Below are 17,828 nucleotides of genomic sequence, written 5' to 3'. Positions count from 1 at the left end.
TTATATTGCATTTTAATCCAAGGGGTTGGTGTATTATAGTAACAAAAACCATGAAATAAGCATAGTACTGCATTTGAGTAGGTATTTTCAGACGGTATGGGTAGCAAAACTCAGACATTTTGCTGTGAATTTGTGTGAATTTGACATGAAAATGTATGGAGTCAAATAATCGCCCCTTTTTTTTTTTTTTAATGTAGCACTTTGCACAAACTGGAAACTCCCTTGTACTCCCTGTAAAACTTGTAATGTAGAGAAAAGTGTTGCAAGGTCTCTTGTAGTACTGTACGTGATGAAGTGCCTGGAGACTGCAAATTCTACACGTCTGCAGTCTGGTTTCTCTCTGCTCAGGCAGACAAGGCTAGTATGAATTGTGCTGGCACATCAGCAATCTCATAAATTGTGCACATGAAAGAGTAAAGAAATACTTAAATATCTTTGCATAGCTTTTAAGACTGGGATTTTTAAAGAAATCTGGATGCCAACTGATATTTTCAAAAATCCTGAAGTATGAGAAATTATCTGAATAGCTTTGAAGTGTAAATGGGACATTTGATATTAATGCCAGATCTTATCTTCTAAAATGATACTAAATTGGCTATTGATTAACCTTAGGAAAGTTTTGTACCTTTGTATGGTAGCATGCATTAGCAATTCTTGAACAGCTTCGTCATACAATACATAGAAAAAATTGCCTTATGCTGCCTTACATTACTTGCAAGTGGTAGAAATGTTCCAGAGCAGAACTTCTGTCTCTGCCCACTTTTCTGTGCTTTTCTTTGTTTCTGCTGCACGGTGTCCAATGTTAACATTAATTACCAGTTCACACATATTTCCATTTGCGTGGGAGATCTTACAGACTCTCTACTGGGATATTTCTGCGATGTTTTCTACCACAGACTTAGGGGTTTATTAAGATATTCATTATGAAAATACTTCAAATCTCTACCTAGTAGCTCCTCAGATTATTGGGTTTTATTAAGTTTTCTGCCACAGGTTTAAAGGAGACCCTTACCAGGCAATGGAGCCAATGAAGCTTCTTTTCCCATATTATATTTATATTAGGAGGATTAGCTGCATTCTCCTTCAGAGCTGGTCAAATGTGGCTAAGGATATTTTTACTGGGAGTTACTCTAGGGTCCTTCAGGCCACTTAATCAATTCAGTTTAATTAATATGATTTAGAACTGATTCTTATGCTTTCCCTACCCCCTTTTAATGTAAGGTATAGTCCTGATTACCTAAAGTATTGTGTAACCTCAACTGCCTGCTAGTCCTGCTGGAGCAGAGAATATTGGCCTTTGATTTAGGTAGATTATTATTTTCTTTATTATCAGTTTGAATTTATTAGTAGTAACTGTTCCTGAATTTGCTAAAACTCCAAAAGAGACTCCAGTGAACTTAGGACTGCAGCTTACATGTAAGAAGGGAACAGATCTGATAAGAAGTCACTATACAGTCACACAAACAGATCTTGGAAAGTACTATAAAATTCAAATACATTCTCTTGCACTGAAAAAGGAAATATAGCATATGGTGTTGGGGGAAACAAACAAATGTTTGATGACAAAAATGTGGTCTCCCTGCTGTCTTGCCAGCCCAGGATAACTTTCTGCAATGATGTTCTCCAAAGTCTGCCTGATACATAGAACTTTTCCAGGAGCAAAAACGAGTTTATGGAGGAAGGACGAACTGAAACATTGCTACAACTGAATTGTGATGTGTAAGCAGTTGGGAAATGTGAGCTGAAACATTTCCGACGTTGGAGATAAAAATGTTCCCTATGGAAAGGAAACACCTCCTATTCGTTCAATCTAATCTCATTTAATGTAGCCTGTTAACAAGCCTCTCTGAGTCCAAGGCTGTAGCGGCAGATCAATCTTAAAACATCTCCTGAACCCTACCAATGCACCCAGGTCTTTTTTCAGCTCCATATAAGAAAGCACAAAGGCAGTTCTATAAAAGCGTACGTCCACCTGCACAAACCTGTGCCACTCTGCTGCTCATACAGCAAGCTTTCTTTTACTGCAAACAGTGGGAGCTGAACCACACTCACTAATGTTGCAAGACCCTATAATGTACCCTTATTGATTAAAAGTGTTATCTTCTCTTTGCTTGCTGTAGTGGGGCCTTGCTGCTTTATGTATAGCGTATGCATACAAGCAGGTATGAATCGCAAACATCAAAACTGATGAGCCACTGATTGGTGATCAGGAGGGGAGACCAGAGGATCAGCTGTGAGCACACTGGGTGTACAAGCACAGATGTGACGGAAAGTCCCGGTAAAACAGTCCCTGTCGGCTCTTTCCAGCAGCACTGACTTCTTAGCAGATGTCTTCTAGATGCTGTGTGAAAATAAGGCTTCAAAGAAAATTGTGGAGAAGGATAAGTGGCATCTTCTCAAGCAATGCAAGATGTTTTTTGAGAAAAGCAGACCAAGTTGCTGTGTCTGGGGAAATGGGCAGGGAGACAATGGAAAAAAAGTGATGGAGAAATCCAAGAGGAAGGCTGAAGTTTGCAAAAGTGACTGGCCATACAGGCCAGCATTACTTTCAGTGAAAAACCAGGGTTACTCTACTCCCTTTTTCAGAGTCAAAACATCAAGACAGTTCTCAAAGCATAGCAGTCTCTGATGTTGTCTCCAGCATGGGCGCTGCAGTGAGCTAAAGCTGTGCCTTACCTAGCCTTGGCTGAACCCTGTTCATTGAAAAGAGGGAGTCACACTGATTTCACTCCTGCTAAAGATTTAAATCCTTTTTACTACATTATTTGAACGTGCATAATTGTTATGCTGACTTCTATGAGCGCAGGATCAGCTTCTCATCTGAACATAGCTGTTGGCAGCATATGGAGGATGTTAAGGAGGGTCTAAACATAATTTCCAAACAAAAAGAAAGGCACATGACTAAAGACAAAAATATGATTCTTTGCTTTTACATTTTGGTTCTCACTGCAGTGAATTTTATGATTAAAATTGGTGAAGTATAGACAAAATGCAAACACCAGAAAAAAACTGGTTCTGTGCTTTCATAGCTGCCGTTACCATAAGAACTACATCTCCACAGATATGAGGGAAGGGTTTGGCTTTATACCAACATGAAACAAAAAGCTAATGTTAATTTTCCTGCTTCTAAATGAGGAGTTGTAGGAAACCTTGACAGCTCCTTTATAAAGTAGTCTTTTTCATTAAGCATTTATCAGTCTTGTCAGTCAGTTTAAATTATAGCCCCAATGACAAGCAAAGTTCATCTTCTCCCTGTGTGCTGCAATGGTTATGAGCTGGACACACAGCAGAGCACAGCACCACTTCTAACTCGCTTTGGAGATGGATGGTCCATCAGCTTCAAGGATACTGTGAGAACCCGTTAGACTCTTCTTACAGAAAGATACAGGGAGTTAGGTGTTGTTTTGGATTGAATATAGCCTTCAGCACCTTCCAAAGTGGAGAAACATGGGTCTGTCTTGAATACTGAAGAAAGACATGTGAGTATGGGCCTTCTCCTGGGTGTATCTGAATGGTCCTTGCCTACTGATGGTTGCTCATGTGTTTCTCTGGCAGTGTTTGAAGGGCAGAGATGCGGAGTGCCACATCAGCAGATCTGTTTGCATTTGGCACTCTCAGATCCTTTTATTTTCTAAGGTGGCTGTGCAGGTTCTTGTCAGGGCACTTTACCACAAAAGGTGAAAGGCTGAAGGGAAAATTAGTCAGGGTGGTGTGGATTTAGACATGTAAAAAAAAATTTCTCAAACTGCAATTTTTAACTGTCATTTGAGCCATGTACACGATGAGTCATTCCTGTGATGAGTGTTTGTTAATAGTAAATTCTTACCTTAAAGGGAATATTCTTAGTCACAGATGTTGGTAACGGACTATCTTGAGGCATCGCAAGGCAGCTCCCATTCTAATCCTTGGTGTTGATACCACCAAGGCTGAAGACTTGGATCACAGGTTCAAACTTCTTTTCAGCAGTGCTTTGGTGAGTACATGTCCCTGACAGTGGTTGAAGGGCAGGGGATCAGCAGTCATGCTTGATGGGGCACAAGTCTATCAGCTGTCACAAGCTTGTTACAACTCTGTATCCCTAGCCTTTTCTGGTGTCTCATTCCAGTATTGTATTTTGCACAAAGTTGGGATTTTTAAAACACTTCTATATAACTGTGGTAATTGTTTTGTCTCAAAATGCCTCTAGTCTGCCTACAGCTGATGGTGGCATACCTGTCTTCTGGCAACCTGAGGTAAGCGTAGATCCTAGCTGGTACTAGCACGTTGCAGCATTTTCCAAAGGAAGCTCCAAGACCTGATTCTGTCAGTGCCTACAGAAATGTCTAGGAGCCTTTCCATGGGGAGCTGCAAATGCAGCAGCAGTCAGGTATGGACATCGTGATACCAGCCCTTGTACAAGCTCTTTGCCCAAGGGACCTGGCTGTAAACATGAGGTACTCTGATATTCTCGCCCTGCGGTCAGCAACCTCACACTTAAACATGGTGACAGAGCGTGCATATGCTCTGTTGTTTCGGAGCACTGCAAACTCACACTCCAAGTTACCTTACAGTAACTTGCTTGCATGGCAGTTTTCATAAGGAAAACACTAAACACCAGTTGCGCTGAGAGATTCAAGGGCATTTTTCAGTGGGGACATGCTTGTGTTTAAGATTTATAGCACCCTGCATAAAATCATGACTTACTGCTTATGCCAAGGAAATTTCAATTCCCATGGTAATCCAATCTTCTTCAAACCTTGTTAAGAGATGCCTTATTATACCTCTTGAAGTAGATCACAAAGCCTGAAATTCCCATTAGATTAATTAAGTAACGCTTTGAAGGCACGCTTCTAAGATGCTTTGTGAGAGCCCAAGATGAGAAATAAATTTTATCATAACACCAGCTCCAGTACCACCTTCCAAAATGCCCAAGCCTTTCAGGGTACCTCATCACTCATGTGCCATGAGTGAAACACTTATTAGATGCTCTGCATCTGTCCTTCCTGTCTTTGCAGAATCTTTTCTTGAGTCTCTCTAGGCACAAATTCTATTACTATTTCTAAATTGTCTTTCATAACTTGTTAATCTTTTGGATTTTTCAGTAGTTATGCAAATCTCTCTGGATTTCTGAAGGATTATTTTAGTGTCATAGATATCAGAAATTTTATTTAAATATAATTTTTAATCTGAAATTTAATAGTGAATTATTATCATCAGAAGGAAATTAGGGTATCATCCAGTACAATATGCAGGAAACTAGGACATGAGAAACCGCAGTGAGCAAAAATCCTTTGTATACCTTCAAGATAAATATTTGGGGTATTTATTTCTTGTTGTCTTGATTATTTGCTATACTGCTATCTTTGGAGGTGCTGGAAAGAAGTAAGAGAAAAATCTGCTGTGCTATGGTTTTGTCTGCCAGATCTTGCTGTCATTCAATGTGACCTGCAACAGATGGAAGGGTAGACCCAACTTCCCACTCTTGTGACGTGCTGCCAAGTCACAAATACATATTACTTTTGTCCCCCTAGTGGATGTTCATGTTTGTGGAGGAGTCAGAGGAGGTGAAGCGAAGCTTAATACATCGTTTCTTTTATATGTGCCAGCTGAGCTAGAATAGACAATGTAAAAGGGTCTCTAGTGCTCTTTTGACTTCAGAGGTGCAATTTCCCCCCCCCCCAAAAAAAAAAGCTAGAAGAAAGAATAAAAAACGTTCTTTTGTTTACTTTTCTTTTTATATTTTGGACTGCATCCATTTGGACAGCCTATCAAACACCCAACATTACCTCTCTCTCTCTGGGAAAAGTTTCCCAGCTAAAAACCATCCAGTTTGCAAGGTGTGACACCAGCTTTTGTAGCTGTGCACACCCCATTCATGCTCTGCTCCAGCTCCCCCTCAGGTCAGCTGGCCTTATGGCCCCCTTCAAAGGGAATTGGTTGTGACAGTTGGATCTGAAGACTTTTGCAGGTAAAAAAATACCCCTGGGTCTTGGTGACCTATAGTTCGTGCCCTGATTCCTTGAAAGCTCTAGTAATAAGTTTTGCTACCTCACACGGTGTGCAGTGAGTGGTGTTCTCAGAGCTAAGTCAGTCTTTCACAAAAATTTCATTACTCTGGTTCACCAGGTCAAAAGACTTAGGAAACGAGATGCTTAGAGAGCTGTGACAGAAGGAGCGGTGAGTGGGCAGGAAATGAAAAGGGCTTCTTCCCTGCAGCAGTTCCCACTGCACTGACCCAGGAGGAGCTGGCCGAGAAGGGACTCGACTGGTTCTGATATCTCCATTACCAGGGAGAGGCACGAATTCCCCACTGCAGCGCCTCACCCAGGAAACATGGCCAGAGCCCCCAGGGTCGGATGGTCAAAGGGAGCAGAGTATGTCAGACTGCCATGGCCAGCATGTACCTGCTGCTCCTCCTTACTGCCTTGGGAATTTGTTCCTTCTCTCTTCTGCAGTCGTGGTTACAAGGAAACACTATGGTCTGCATGTATTAAGTATTTGGTGATCCATATGCAAGTTGTACCACAGTTGTACGTACTTTATTGTAAATATAAATGATACTCAGTTGTCTTGTGTGCATTTAAAAGATATATAAAGCTTCTATGTAACAATCTGGTTGTCTGACTATTCCAGCTGTTTATAGATGATCTCTGAGCCACTAAATTACGACAGATGTAAAGTTAATATATTCTAGAGACTGGAGACAGGGCTTTGCATGTTGTTGACTGCAGGTGAGAGAACGGAAGAGAGCAGGACCACACAGTCTTATGTAAGGAGCTGTCAGGAATGGGTGATTTAGATTGCTTAAAGAATCACTGTCGAAAGTATTAGAAAAAGTGGTTTTAATATGATGTTGTAAAAGTACGACTTAACAAAGTTCAATGGCAAGATTTACTCTATTAATTGCTGCATGGAAGAAACATAAAAAGGAAAATTGAGTTACACAAAAGTTGGAGTGATTCACAGAGACCCAGGATGCAAAAGGGTACAGAGGACCCTCCTGTTGAATCACAAGGTTCAGAGTAGACCCTCTTGCTTTATAAACTCCTTCCTCAGAGAGGAGTCTGGGTGCAACTAGGTCCAAACCTAGTTTCAGACTTGGTCAACAGTTTAAGTCTAAGGGATTGTTTATGCAATGTTTCATTAACATCAATTCAGCACGCAATCAAAGTTACCAAGATGCAATCAAAGGTACCATACTACAAGGTTATGCACGATATCGGTCACTTACCAAAGATCTGCCGTTGGTAAAAGGTCTCCCTGCCTTGAGGAGCAACCTTGAGAGGCATCCCAGCTCAAGGGGAGATCACCGCCATGCAGCCACACTGCCTAGCAGGGAGAGCTCAAAGAAGGATTGCTTAGGCTGTCGTATTTACAGTGTAAATTGGTTGGCTCGTAGCCAAATTACGTGTGATGGAAAAGGTATGCATGAGACTCCCTGTACCCACAACTTTCTTTGTTCCTTGATAAATGAGTCTTGGAAAAGCCACCCGCTATTCATGCGTTAATTGCATGATCAGTGTTCCAAGCTCGTATGCATCAATGCTCACTGTGTCACTCTGCTCCTTTGTGGGTTTTCAGAAAACAGATTGGAACTAAAGAAGTTCACAGCCCAGCTACGGCTCAGGCCTTTACCTTTTCTGGAGCGTGCACCAAACCACCCCAGTCTGGTCAAGGGGTCGAGCACACCCATCATGCTCCACCCTGCGACTACAGTCAATCCACTTTGTTGACTCATAGAGTGGCAGTATGGTTACCTCTTGCCTCTATGTTATAAATATGTGGCATATTGCAGATCAGTGGTAAGAGTCCAATTATTTGATATGCTGTTTCGTTTAAGTGTCATAATTAATGTTAGTTATATCCCATTTTACATACAGAATCAGTTGATTGTATATATTTTGCGTGCTGGATTGATGTAATTTATTTTATTTTTTGCCAAACTTTGATATACAGAGTGATTATGAGCAATAAACATAATAAGGTTAAAACTAAAAAAGCTACAATTGGATGCAGCATCAAATTCAAAATTCCAGTTGCTGTTGGTGAGCATCCAAAAAGAGTTTCCCACCAGTGATGTTCTCCATCTTTTTTCACTCTTTCTAGGACACGGTGTATCTTGTCTGCATCGTGATGGATGGTAATCAGGGTTCTTTGTCCATTGCTTCATATTCATTTTAGCAATTTACTCAGAGCAGCATGTTGCAACAGTTTTCCCACCAATGTGAGATTCATTCCAATAGGGGTAGGTAGTAAATCTTGAAGCAATGTATAGTTAGATTGTAGCAGTTGTTGGGTTGTGACAGGTGCTGAATAGTTAAAGTGGCATCCTATAATTTTGCTAAACTTACAAATACAGATATTTGTGTGATTATATATATATCAACAGTGATGTTGTCTATATGGAATCACAAAGGGTTCTCATACAAATACATCCATTTCCAACATTTACAAGTACAGTCTCAGGGGTTTCATCAGGATGTATTTCAAAATGACAAACATTTTCTTCAGTGTCAAAACAAATATCTTGGCCCCTAATGGTATTAATTTCACAAATAAATCCTTGTTGTTCCTTACAACACATGCATCAACATCAATAGTTTGCCATTTGTTCCCATTCTGTTGGGCCCATGCTCTATGTTCTAACAGATAGAGGACAGTTCCATGGTGATTTAATCCCAGCGCAATGGTTGGGTATATGGTGCATACCAAAGCATTGCATATTGTCAAAACAAAAGCTGTGGCTTTGCTGTCGGTGGGGCCATAAGTGAAATTAACTAGATACTACCAAGATTGGAAATCTTTTTCAAATTGAGACGCATTATCCCAAATTACCTTTTGAATCTCAGTGGTCAAGGTGCCCTCATTGCCTTCCCTTATAATTGCTGTTACAGTAGATTGCACTCACAACTGAGAAACATGTATGGTGCATGCACAAAATCCAGGTGCCTGTGTTCTTCACTATTCTAAAGTACCCATAAATTGTAATTCTTTACTAGATTGGGACATCTGCGATTGTTCCATTTTACTTAGGGTGTCCGGTGCAATTCATCCCTAAAGGGGAGGAAAGGGTTATTGCGCTTTCCTGGAGCTGGTGATCGCACCGGAGTATTCATAGAATCATAGAATTGTTTAGGTTGGAAAAGACCTTTAAGATCATCAAGGCCAACCATTAACCTAGCACTGCCAAGTCCATCACTAAACCATGTCCCTAAGCACTACATCAACCCATCTTTTAAATACTTCCAGGGATGGGGACTCAATCACTTCCCTGGGCAGCCTGTTCCAGTGCCTGACCACCCTTTCAGTGAAGAAATTTTTCCTAGTATCCAATCTGAACCTCCCCTGGCGCAGCTTGAGGCCATTTCCTCTCATCCTATCACTTGTTACTTGGGAGAAGAGACCGACCCCCACCTCACTACAACCTCCTTTCAGGTAGTTGTAGAGAGCGATAAGGCCTCCCCTGAGCCTCCTTTTCTCCAGGCTAAACAACCCCAGTTCCCTCAGCTATTCCTCATAAGACTTGTGCTCTAGACCCTTCACCAGCTCTCTTCTTTTGCGATCGTCGTGTTTCTGGAACGCTTGAATTAGAATAATGCCAGTAGGCTGTCTCTGAATTGCAGCTCTGGGAATGCCTAGTGCCCATGCTTTTCCCCACAGTTCATTTCTCTGCTCTCAAGACTCTCATAGGTCCTTAGGCATATTTTCCTTTGGACTAGTTCCTGTTCCCTGTGGGGGTATTTGTTTTACTGGTCGCACTTGGTTTACTGGTCACATTGAGTGATCTTCTCTTCAGGGCCTTGGGTCTGATATTTCGGCTAATGGATTGTCCCACCACATTTCATGAGCATGGTTTACAATGTTGTGCATTAATTCTGCCCAGGTAGGGATCTGGTTGTGGGGATCATTATCACCTAATCCCTCATTGTGTTCTGTGTCTCTTTTAATTTCATCCTGTTTTGTGATGAAGTAGAATTTAAGAACAGTCGGGGCTCCTATAAGTATTAGCATTGCATGTTCAATTGTAGCAGATAATTAGGATAACATTGTATTCTCATTTGTGCATGGCTTGTATGCAGGCAGCTTTTGTGATGGCTGTAGAGAGCTCGTTAAGAGATTTTATGGGGATCATGGAGGATTCACCTTACTCCCTAGCATCTATTCCCCCAGCCCAATAAGCTATCCTGCTGGTGATAGAATGGGCTCCATTTGCCGGGTCGGGTCCTAAGTCTAAGAGAACTCCCGAACCCCAAAAGCTCTTTGCTTCATCTCCACTCAGCATTATTTGGTCACCACCACTTTAGGCAGACTCTCCACAAATACCCTGTTTCAGTTTCGCCTGTCTTTCTGCCATATTTTTCTTGTAAATTTGCTAATTGTAACAGATCCCAGGGCATGATTCGCACAGTATATCGCGGAGCACCACCCTGAGGTCCTTCAGGCTGTTCTGTTTTAATGATGGGTCTGGCTTCATATTCAGGGTGATTGAGGGAAACAAAGAATCATCCTCCCCTGGCTTGCTATCATCAGGGTCACTCCATATGTTTGTATTCCATTCTTCAGGAGATGCAATTAATTTCCTTATCTGTACAATGTCAGGGGGATGGGGAGCCCACATAAGCATCATTTTGACCTTTTCTTCCAACTTTTGTTTTTTCTCCTTTTCTTCCTGTAATTGTTTCTGCAGCTGCTCAATTTTCAAAGACAGCATTAATTCAGCTGCCTTTCTGTTTCTTCCTTTAGATCCTGTTCCTTTTTATTGTTATTCTTCCTATCTTGATAAGCAGCTTCTAAACAGGTATCCAGCATTTTGCAAATAATTACTTTCCCTTTTCCATCCTTTATATGCCCCCTGGCCACTTTTAGCTGTTCTTCCACAGCCAATTCATGCCAATTATTACGAGCCCATTCTCCTGAGCATTTGGGACTCAGGCTTATTCCATGCTTCCCTAAGTAATCAGTGATACTACTGAAGGGTTTCTGTTTGATCCACACTTCATCCCCCCCCACTTTGCAACACCACCCCACTCCTCTCCTGGAAAAGAGAGAGATGGCTGTGTGCTGAGAAACAGGGCTTATCTCACCACACCAAACATGAGGAACACCAATCCCCCCCCTGAATCCCTTTGGGAGCCTCATGCTGGCTCTGGTTTGTCAGGGAAGAGGGATCCATCCACTATGAGTGCCTTCGGCAGACTTCTTATCCCAAGGAAACACCACACATTAACATAGCTGCCTTCCTCTTTCTTCTCCAGCCAAGCTGCCACTCAGTTTAATTCCTTCCTGACATGAGCCCAAGTATATCTGCTTTGTGGAAAGGAATGTGTACTCCATCTTCCCTGAGTGATGCAAGCGCTGAAAATGAAGATTTTGGTGGGTAAATAATGATGATTGGTAGATAAAGTGAATTCGCAAGGTTTCACAGGGGGAATTAGACGAAGCATAGGCTCGACACAGCGCAGTGTCCATGGCAGTGCTCCATCAGTAGCAAGCGGACCTTGGAGACCATGCAGCGATCCTCATTGTCTCCAGTGGCCACCATTCCCCTTGTATCCCCGGGAGGGAGCAGCCCGCTGTTGCATCCTGATTGCCCCTCTGTGTGCCCAGGCACCAGTAATAGCTTGAGAGCAGTGATGGGGGCAGGGTGCTGCTTGTTGCACCCTGATTCCTGGCTCCAATGTGACCTTTTTTCCTGTACCATCTAATGGGGTGGGGGAAGTCCTGCAAGCAAACATCTTTATAAATATACAGTCATTCCTGATCTGTAATTAGCACAGACCAAGAAGAAGAGAGAAGAGGAACAGAACCATGAATATTATCCGCCTCCAGCTGCCCCAAGGAGAGTGAGAAATTAATGCTCTTGTGGCTAGGTACTCCCACTGAAAGCATCCTCTTCTCTGTGCTGGGAGGGTCTCAGAGGCCTAATGAAGCATGCCACTTCTTGATGCTGCAACTGGGACTGTATACTGCCATGGCATCGTGCCTGGGAAAAAATGTAATTGCTGAAGCCTGGCCTCAAATGGTGATGAAAAGAAAGGAATTGAATATGTGTATGTCTCAAAGCAGACATTAAAACTGAGATATGGTTGACAGTACACCAGGCCCCCTGATTAAATACAAAGCTACTCTATACAATACAAGAGGCTTGGGAAAGGGGAAAAGCTGCTGACTACGAATTAGCTGTTTAAGAGGCCACCAACAGGTCCTTTCTGAAAAGTTCTTTATTATGCAGCCCTTTCCTGTATTTGGGAGAAAGGGCAGTGGTGGGGATGGAGAAATTCTCATCTGTGCTATGGAGCTAGTGGAGCAAACAAAAGACATGATGTGAAAACATAACTGATGTTACAACACTTTGTTGAAAATACTATGGTAAGGCATGACTTAGAGACTTCTCATGCTGTAACATTACAGGTAGGGAGTATAGGATTAAAATGAAAAATATATCTCTGGATCAGATGATGAGAAACCTAAGTACAATATGGCATGAAGGACCACCACAGACCAGTAGCACCCACTGAGTAGTAAACGAGATCTTGCCTTGATACAGAGCAAAGCAGATTATTATGCAAAAGTACCACCAATGCAATAGTCAAAGGCAGAATCTTTAGAAACTTTCAGTGATATCATCTGTAGATATTCTTCCATATGAGTCCCCAGAGAACCACTAAAGTGGTTCATAGCCTTTGCACTTCGTAGCTCTTTGAAAGGATCTGTGCTGGAATTCATGTTATCCCACATGTTCATAAGTCATCTGGAAAAATGAAGTAATGAGATTTCCTGATGATATTCTGTTATTTAAGGCAATAAAATGGAATTCAACTGTGAAGAGTTGCAGATGGCTCACAATACTGAGTGACTGGGGAAAAAAATGGCAGATGAGATGCTGATAAATACAAAGTATTGCACATGGATAAAACCATTCTTAACCATGCATAACAGCAATGGGCTCTAAATTAGCTATTAGCACACAGGAAAAAAGATCTTTGAGTTACTGTTGACAATTCCATTAGAATCTCAATGCCATGCTCAGGATCCATCAAAAAAGTAAATAAAACATTAAGAATTCTTAAGAAAGGAACAAAGAACAAACAGAATAGTAATCCTCTGCATGTAAAACATGCTCGTGTCAAGAACGTTATGCACTGTTCTGATTCTTCCTCCAAGAGAACAGTAGAAAATACAGAGAGAAAGGTGAGAGCAGTCAAACATATGGAATAACTTTTATATGAGGAAAGGTTAAAGAGCTCAAAATGTTTTCATCTTTCAACAAAAAGGATCAGAGAGGAGCCTGTGTACATTCATGTGTACATAGTCATGAATAGCATGTAGAAGTGAATAGGAACTCACATTCACTATTTCTCACAACAAAATCTGTAAAGGTCAACTGATTAAATTCTCAGGTAGCATGTTTAAAACTTTAAAGGAGATGGTGGTGGGCATTGTAAAGTGAATAATTTATCCATGGATTAATCATCACATGATCTTGTGTCTGCCTGAAGTTTAGATTGATTAAGAAACTGATTAGATTATTTAGTGCAGAGAAAGCCCATCCAAGACTACTAAGCAGTCTTGGCGTTATCTCTGGCTCAGGAAGTATCTCTTCACACATGCAATACGTTTATACCACCTCCCTAAACCTCTTTTACCAGCCCAAATCAGGGACAGGACACAGGATCAGCTGAGCCTCTTTCTGAAGACACTGTGGTCAAACCCTCCCAGCATGTCATGTGGCTTTTCTCCATTGTGTTCCTGGGGTGGCTCTCTCTTGTGGGATCCTGCAGGCTTAGAACAGATTTTCCAAAGCATCCCAGGGAGCAGAGATGCAAAGCTCAGGCCATCTTGACAAAAGCAAGTGCCAGCCACCTCTTGGGGTCTGTATGTCTCTCTGTGGGACAAGGGCAAAACTAGAGCCAAGTACCTTCCCTGGGCAACACAAGAAGAAAAGACCCAAGTGTCATACAAGGTATCCTTGAGGAGATAGCAGAAGAGCTACCTCATTTGGATTAAAAATCTTCTCACTTACAAGAGTGGTGGTCAAGGAACAGACCCATACAGGCACTCCTCAAAAAACAGCATCTCCATGTCACATCATTATTTGAAAGCTGCTTGGCACATTAATGGGACAGATTCCCCCTCTCTCGTAGATTACCCTCTCTGAGCTTTCTGAAGCAGACACTTCAGGGAAAGCCAGCCTTTTCTCACCTGGACCCTGAAGCAAAGAGCCCATAGCAGCAAGGGGAGCCTCACTGTATACGTTCCCCTGAGACAGTATTTTGTCCTACAAAAAGCTGGAGGCCTCTCTCTTCTCCTATGATAGACTCCAAATCAATTTAAAGAGCTGCCTTTTGAACTACTGACTCAATATAACACAGGACAACTGACTCAGAAAAAAAATACCAAAGAAATCAGTATACCCAGATATGGCTCGAAGGCCTGTTGTTGGCAACCACAATGCATAGTATATGTTTCAATAGAAGGTCTTAGTCTTCTTGATCTAAGTTCTCCACAAGAGTTGACTCTGGAGATGATCTAAGACCTCTTCACAAAGTGTGTATGTATGTGTTGCTCTATACACCAGTGAGACTCAGACTCGTACTGATTTCAGATCAAATGGATGAAATCCACAGATTCTTCTGAGAGTGAAAGACAATGCTAAGGATCATGCCCCAAAACTATTACTGGAGGCATTTATTTCAAAGAGTCTGACCAGTGTGCACAGACAAAAGCTCTCTTTTGTATGGTGGTGCCAGGCATTTCAGACCAGGATGAAGGTAATAAAATCAGGTTCTGTCTATTTTTATGATTCAAACAACATCAGAGAGTATTTCTGGGCAGTAGGTTTTAGACCAGTGATGTGAACAGCCACAAAGGCAACCTGGTTAGAAGGGGAAAATTACTGAACAGAAGAAAGTGTCTGCTGAAATATATTGACAGAGAAAATGCCTGCCAGCCTGGGAGCTGTGATCCTAGGAACTAGGCCTACGAACCAGAAATGTCCTTGAAAAGTGCAGCTGGCCTCTTTGAAGTAAAACCGGGGTACCTAGAAACAAGAGACATCCTGAGATACCACCAGTAAGTGCAAAAACAAAGGACTGTAATGGCAACTTATCTTCTGAAAAGGTGGAAAAGAGTCTGGAAAAATAAAAATTGTTCTGAAAAAAACAGAAAACAACATCATCTATTGTCTCTTACATGTGAAAAGTCAAAATTTACAGCATCTATTGGCTGCTTGAAGTGATGATGTCTATGCCCTCTTATGTCTCTATGATATGAAAAGGACTTAAATTTTATCCAAAATGCACATGCTTTGCTTTTCTTAAACAGGTTGAATTCTCCACATGAACTTTCTATAAGATCTTGGACTCTCACCAGGGACCCTGCTGACTGACTCCAGGCTCTGTGATGTGGATCATCTTTGAAGTGAGACTCTGTTATCTTATTGGTCACCCTTTGGCCCCACTTTTGGGGTCAGTTTGGTTCGTCCTTCCACCTGTGGGATGGTTTGGCCCCTTCTGAAATACGTATTATACATCTATATAAGTAATCTGTTATAAGTATATCTGCTGCGACATTGTTGATAAACTTGCTTCACTAATGGTAAGTTTGTAGTAACCTGTAATAGTATATACACCTACTTAGTTGTTGCAACTAAGTTGTTGCAACTAGTGTATACAACCTACTTAGTTGTTGCTGTTATTGGTTGTTGGCTATTGGTTGCTATGATACTGATTGCTGCTATACAATTGATTGTTGCTATACTGTTGGTTGATACTATATTATTGATTGCTGATAGTAATTTGTAATAGTTTGATATATATATATATTCACTTTATTAATAATACATATACTTGCTAGTGGTGATTTTATGTGGCATTTGTGGTGATCTATAATAAAGTAGAGAAATTTAGAGGATAAAGCTTCTGTGTCCTTGTGTATTAAAGAATCCTGCAAACCCGTGGTCACGATCCTTATATACCTACAGGCTGAGTAACCCTTTAGGTCATAACAACCAGTAATGGGCCCAGTTTGGCCTGGGTCAGGTAGCACCCTCCTGGAGAGCTGCAGGACATACCTGATGAGTTAGTGCAGGCCAAGGAGCTGTCTGCCTACAGCCAATTTTAGACAGCAAAAGAGTTAAACAGTATGGATGCACTCACGTTGCTCTTCTTTTGACACTCCCCCATTGGCTTCCATCTTCATTGAGCCACAGTGCCCAAAACCAGACAAGATATTCCTGCTCAGGCCTTACTGATACGTTAGGTGTTTTGCCAACTCCATGTATGTTTGTATGTCATGGTACGATGTTGCCTTTTTCATAACAGTAGAACACCGTTGTGTTCTGCTCCTGATCCAGTACAGTCCTGCAGATCCTTCTCCGAAAACAGCAACCCAACTACTTGTTAAATATATGGTGCCCATACAGTTGAGCACTCATCTCTTAGAGCATTCCCTTGCACTTGTCCTTGGTTTTCATGCCCTTTCTCTACTTTATCAAGATAACTTTGAACCCCAAATCTGTTTTCCAACTCAGCTTTGTGTCCTCTGTAAGTGTATGAGCAGGATCACTGATGCAATCACTGAGCAGAATCAGAGCAGAAAGACCTCTGGAAGAGCCCTTCCTGCATCTTTATATTTTGCCATTGAACTAATTCTGAGTGTAGATACAGAACAGGTTCTGTATACACCATCTAGTGATTTTATCCAGACTGTATTTCTTTTGCTGGTTTATAAGAATGTCATGTAAGATCAAATCAAAAGAGTTCCCAAAGTGAAATTCTATAGGTTAGTTCCACATCTGCTTTTCTGCTGAAGAGGAAAATTAGATTATTTTTATACAATTTGTTCCTTACAAATCCCCACTGCATCCTTAACTCTTTCTTTACCTTTCAGGTACTTTCTAAATACTTCATCATTTGATTCAAATAATTTCTTAATCTCATTGGTGTATAATTCTCCACATCCTCTTTTCTCATGTTTATTGGGAGAGTCACTACCAATGACCTGAAGAATTGAGATGGCTCCTTCTAAGAAGAGGAGGGAAGCAAAATGATTGTTATGGAAAGCATATACTAGGCCAGGTGATAGCGTCTAGTATAAATAATGAAACGCTCACCATCCATGGTGGCCTCTTCCTGCAGTCTCCAGATCCATAACTTGATATGACAATTCTGAAACACATGCTCAGAAAAGGCATTGAGTAGCAATGCCTTTTTTCCACTCTGCATTTTAGCCAAGCTCCTGTCAAATCTGATCTGTTGTGGGAGGTGGACTTAGCATGGCACTAATGGAAGTCAATGGTGTTGACAGGCATGCTGAGACAGATCATCACAGAGGTCAGAAGTTAGGTAAGGTGGACAAAGAGGAAGAAGGGAAAGCAGAAGGGTGCAGAAGAGCAACTGTGCAAGGGATGACATGAGTTGTTCCTGCCGATCCTGCTGAAATGTGCCCACGGTCTTGGCTAGGTAGGGTCAGCCTGGGATCAGACACAACTCTGTTGTGCACAGTCAGCTTGCTTTTCTGCTACTTTCACAATGCACTGGCTGTGGAAGGAGAGAAAGCATTGAGCTAGGAGGGAGCAAGGCGGGCAGTGACCTGGGCACATCAATATCTCAGCAGCAAAGTACTTCACACTGAATAAAACACATTCCTGTTCCTGTACCACATACCTGCATGCCTCTGCCTCCAGCACATATACAGGGTTGTCACCTGCTGTGGTGGCCTGTTGACTCCCACTAGTTGGGAGGAAATGGAAAAAAATTGCCCGTGGCACAGGCTAAAATGTCAGGCTCTGACTTTCTGACAGCCCTTCTCAGCTTTTAAGATGAGTATTGGCTAGGCAAAGAGGGACC

At 41.7% G+C, this 17,828-nt stretch overlaps 1 pseudogene; it reads right to left on the bottom strand.

Moving 5' to 3' along the window:
- Window positions 1–10,033: 10,033 nt before the first annotated feature.
- LOC148055778 (uncharacterized) lies at window positions 10,034–17,099 on the bottom strand (annotated as a pseudogene).
- Between the last annotated feature and the right edge of the window lie 729 nt (window positions 17,100–17,828).

This window comes from Nipponia nippon, unplaced genomic scaffold (assembly GCF_047370975.1).
Source record: "Nipponia nippon isolate SJK-2023a ecotype South Korea unplaced genomic scaffold, ASM4737097v1 scaffold_2, whole genome shotgun sequence".
Taxonomy (NCBI): Eukaryota; Metazoa; Chordata; class Aves; order Pelecaniformes; family Threskiornithidae; genus Nipponia; species Nipponia nippon.
The sequence above is the reverse complement of the archived record's forward strand: the minus strand, read 5'-3'. Positions and strand labels throughout refer to the sequence as shown.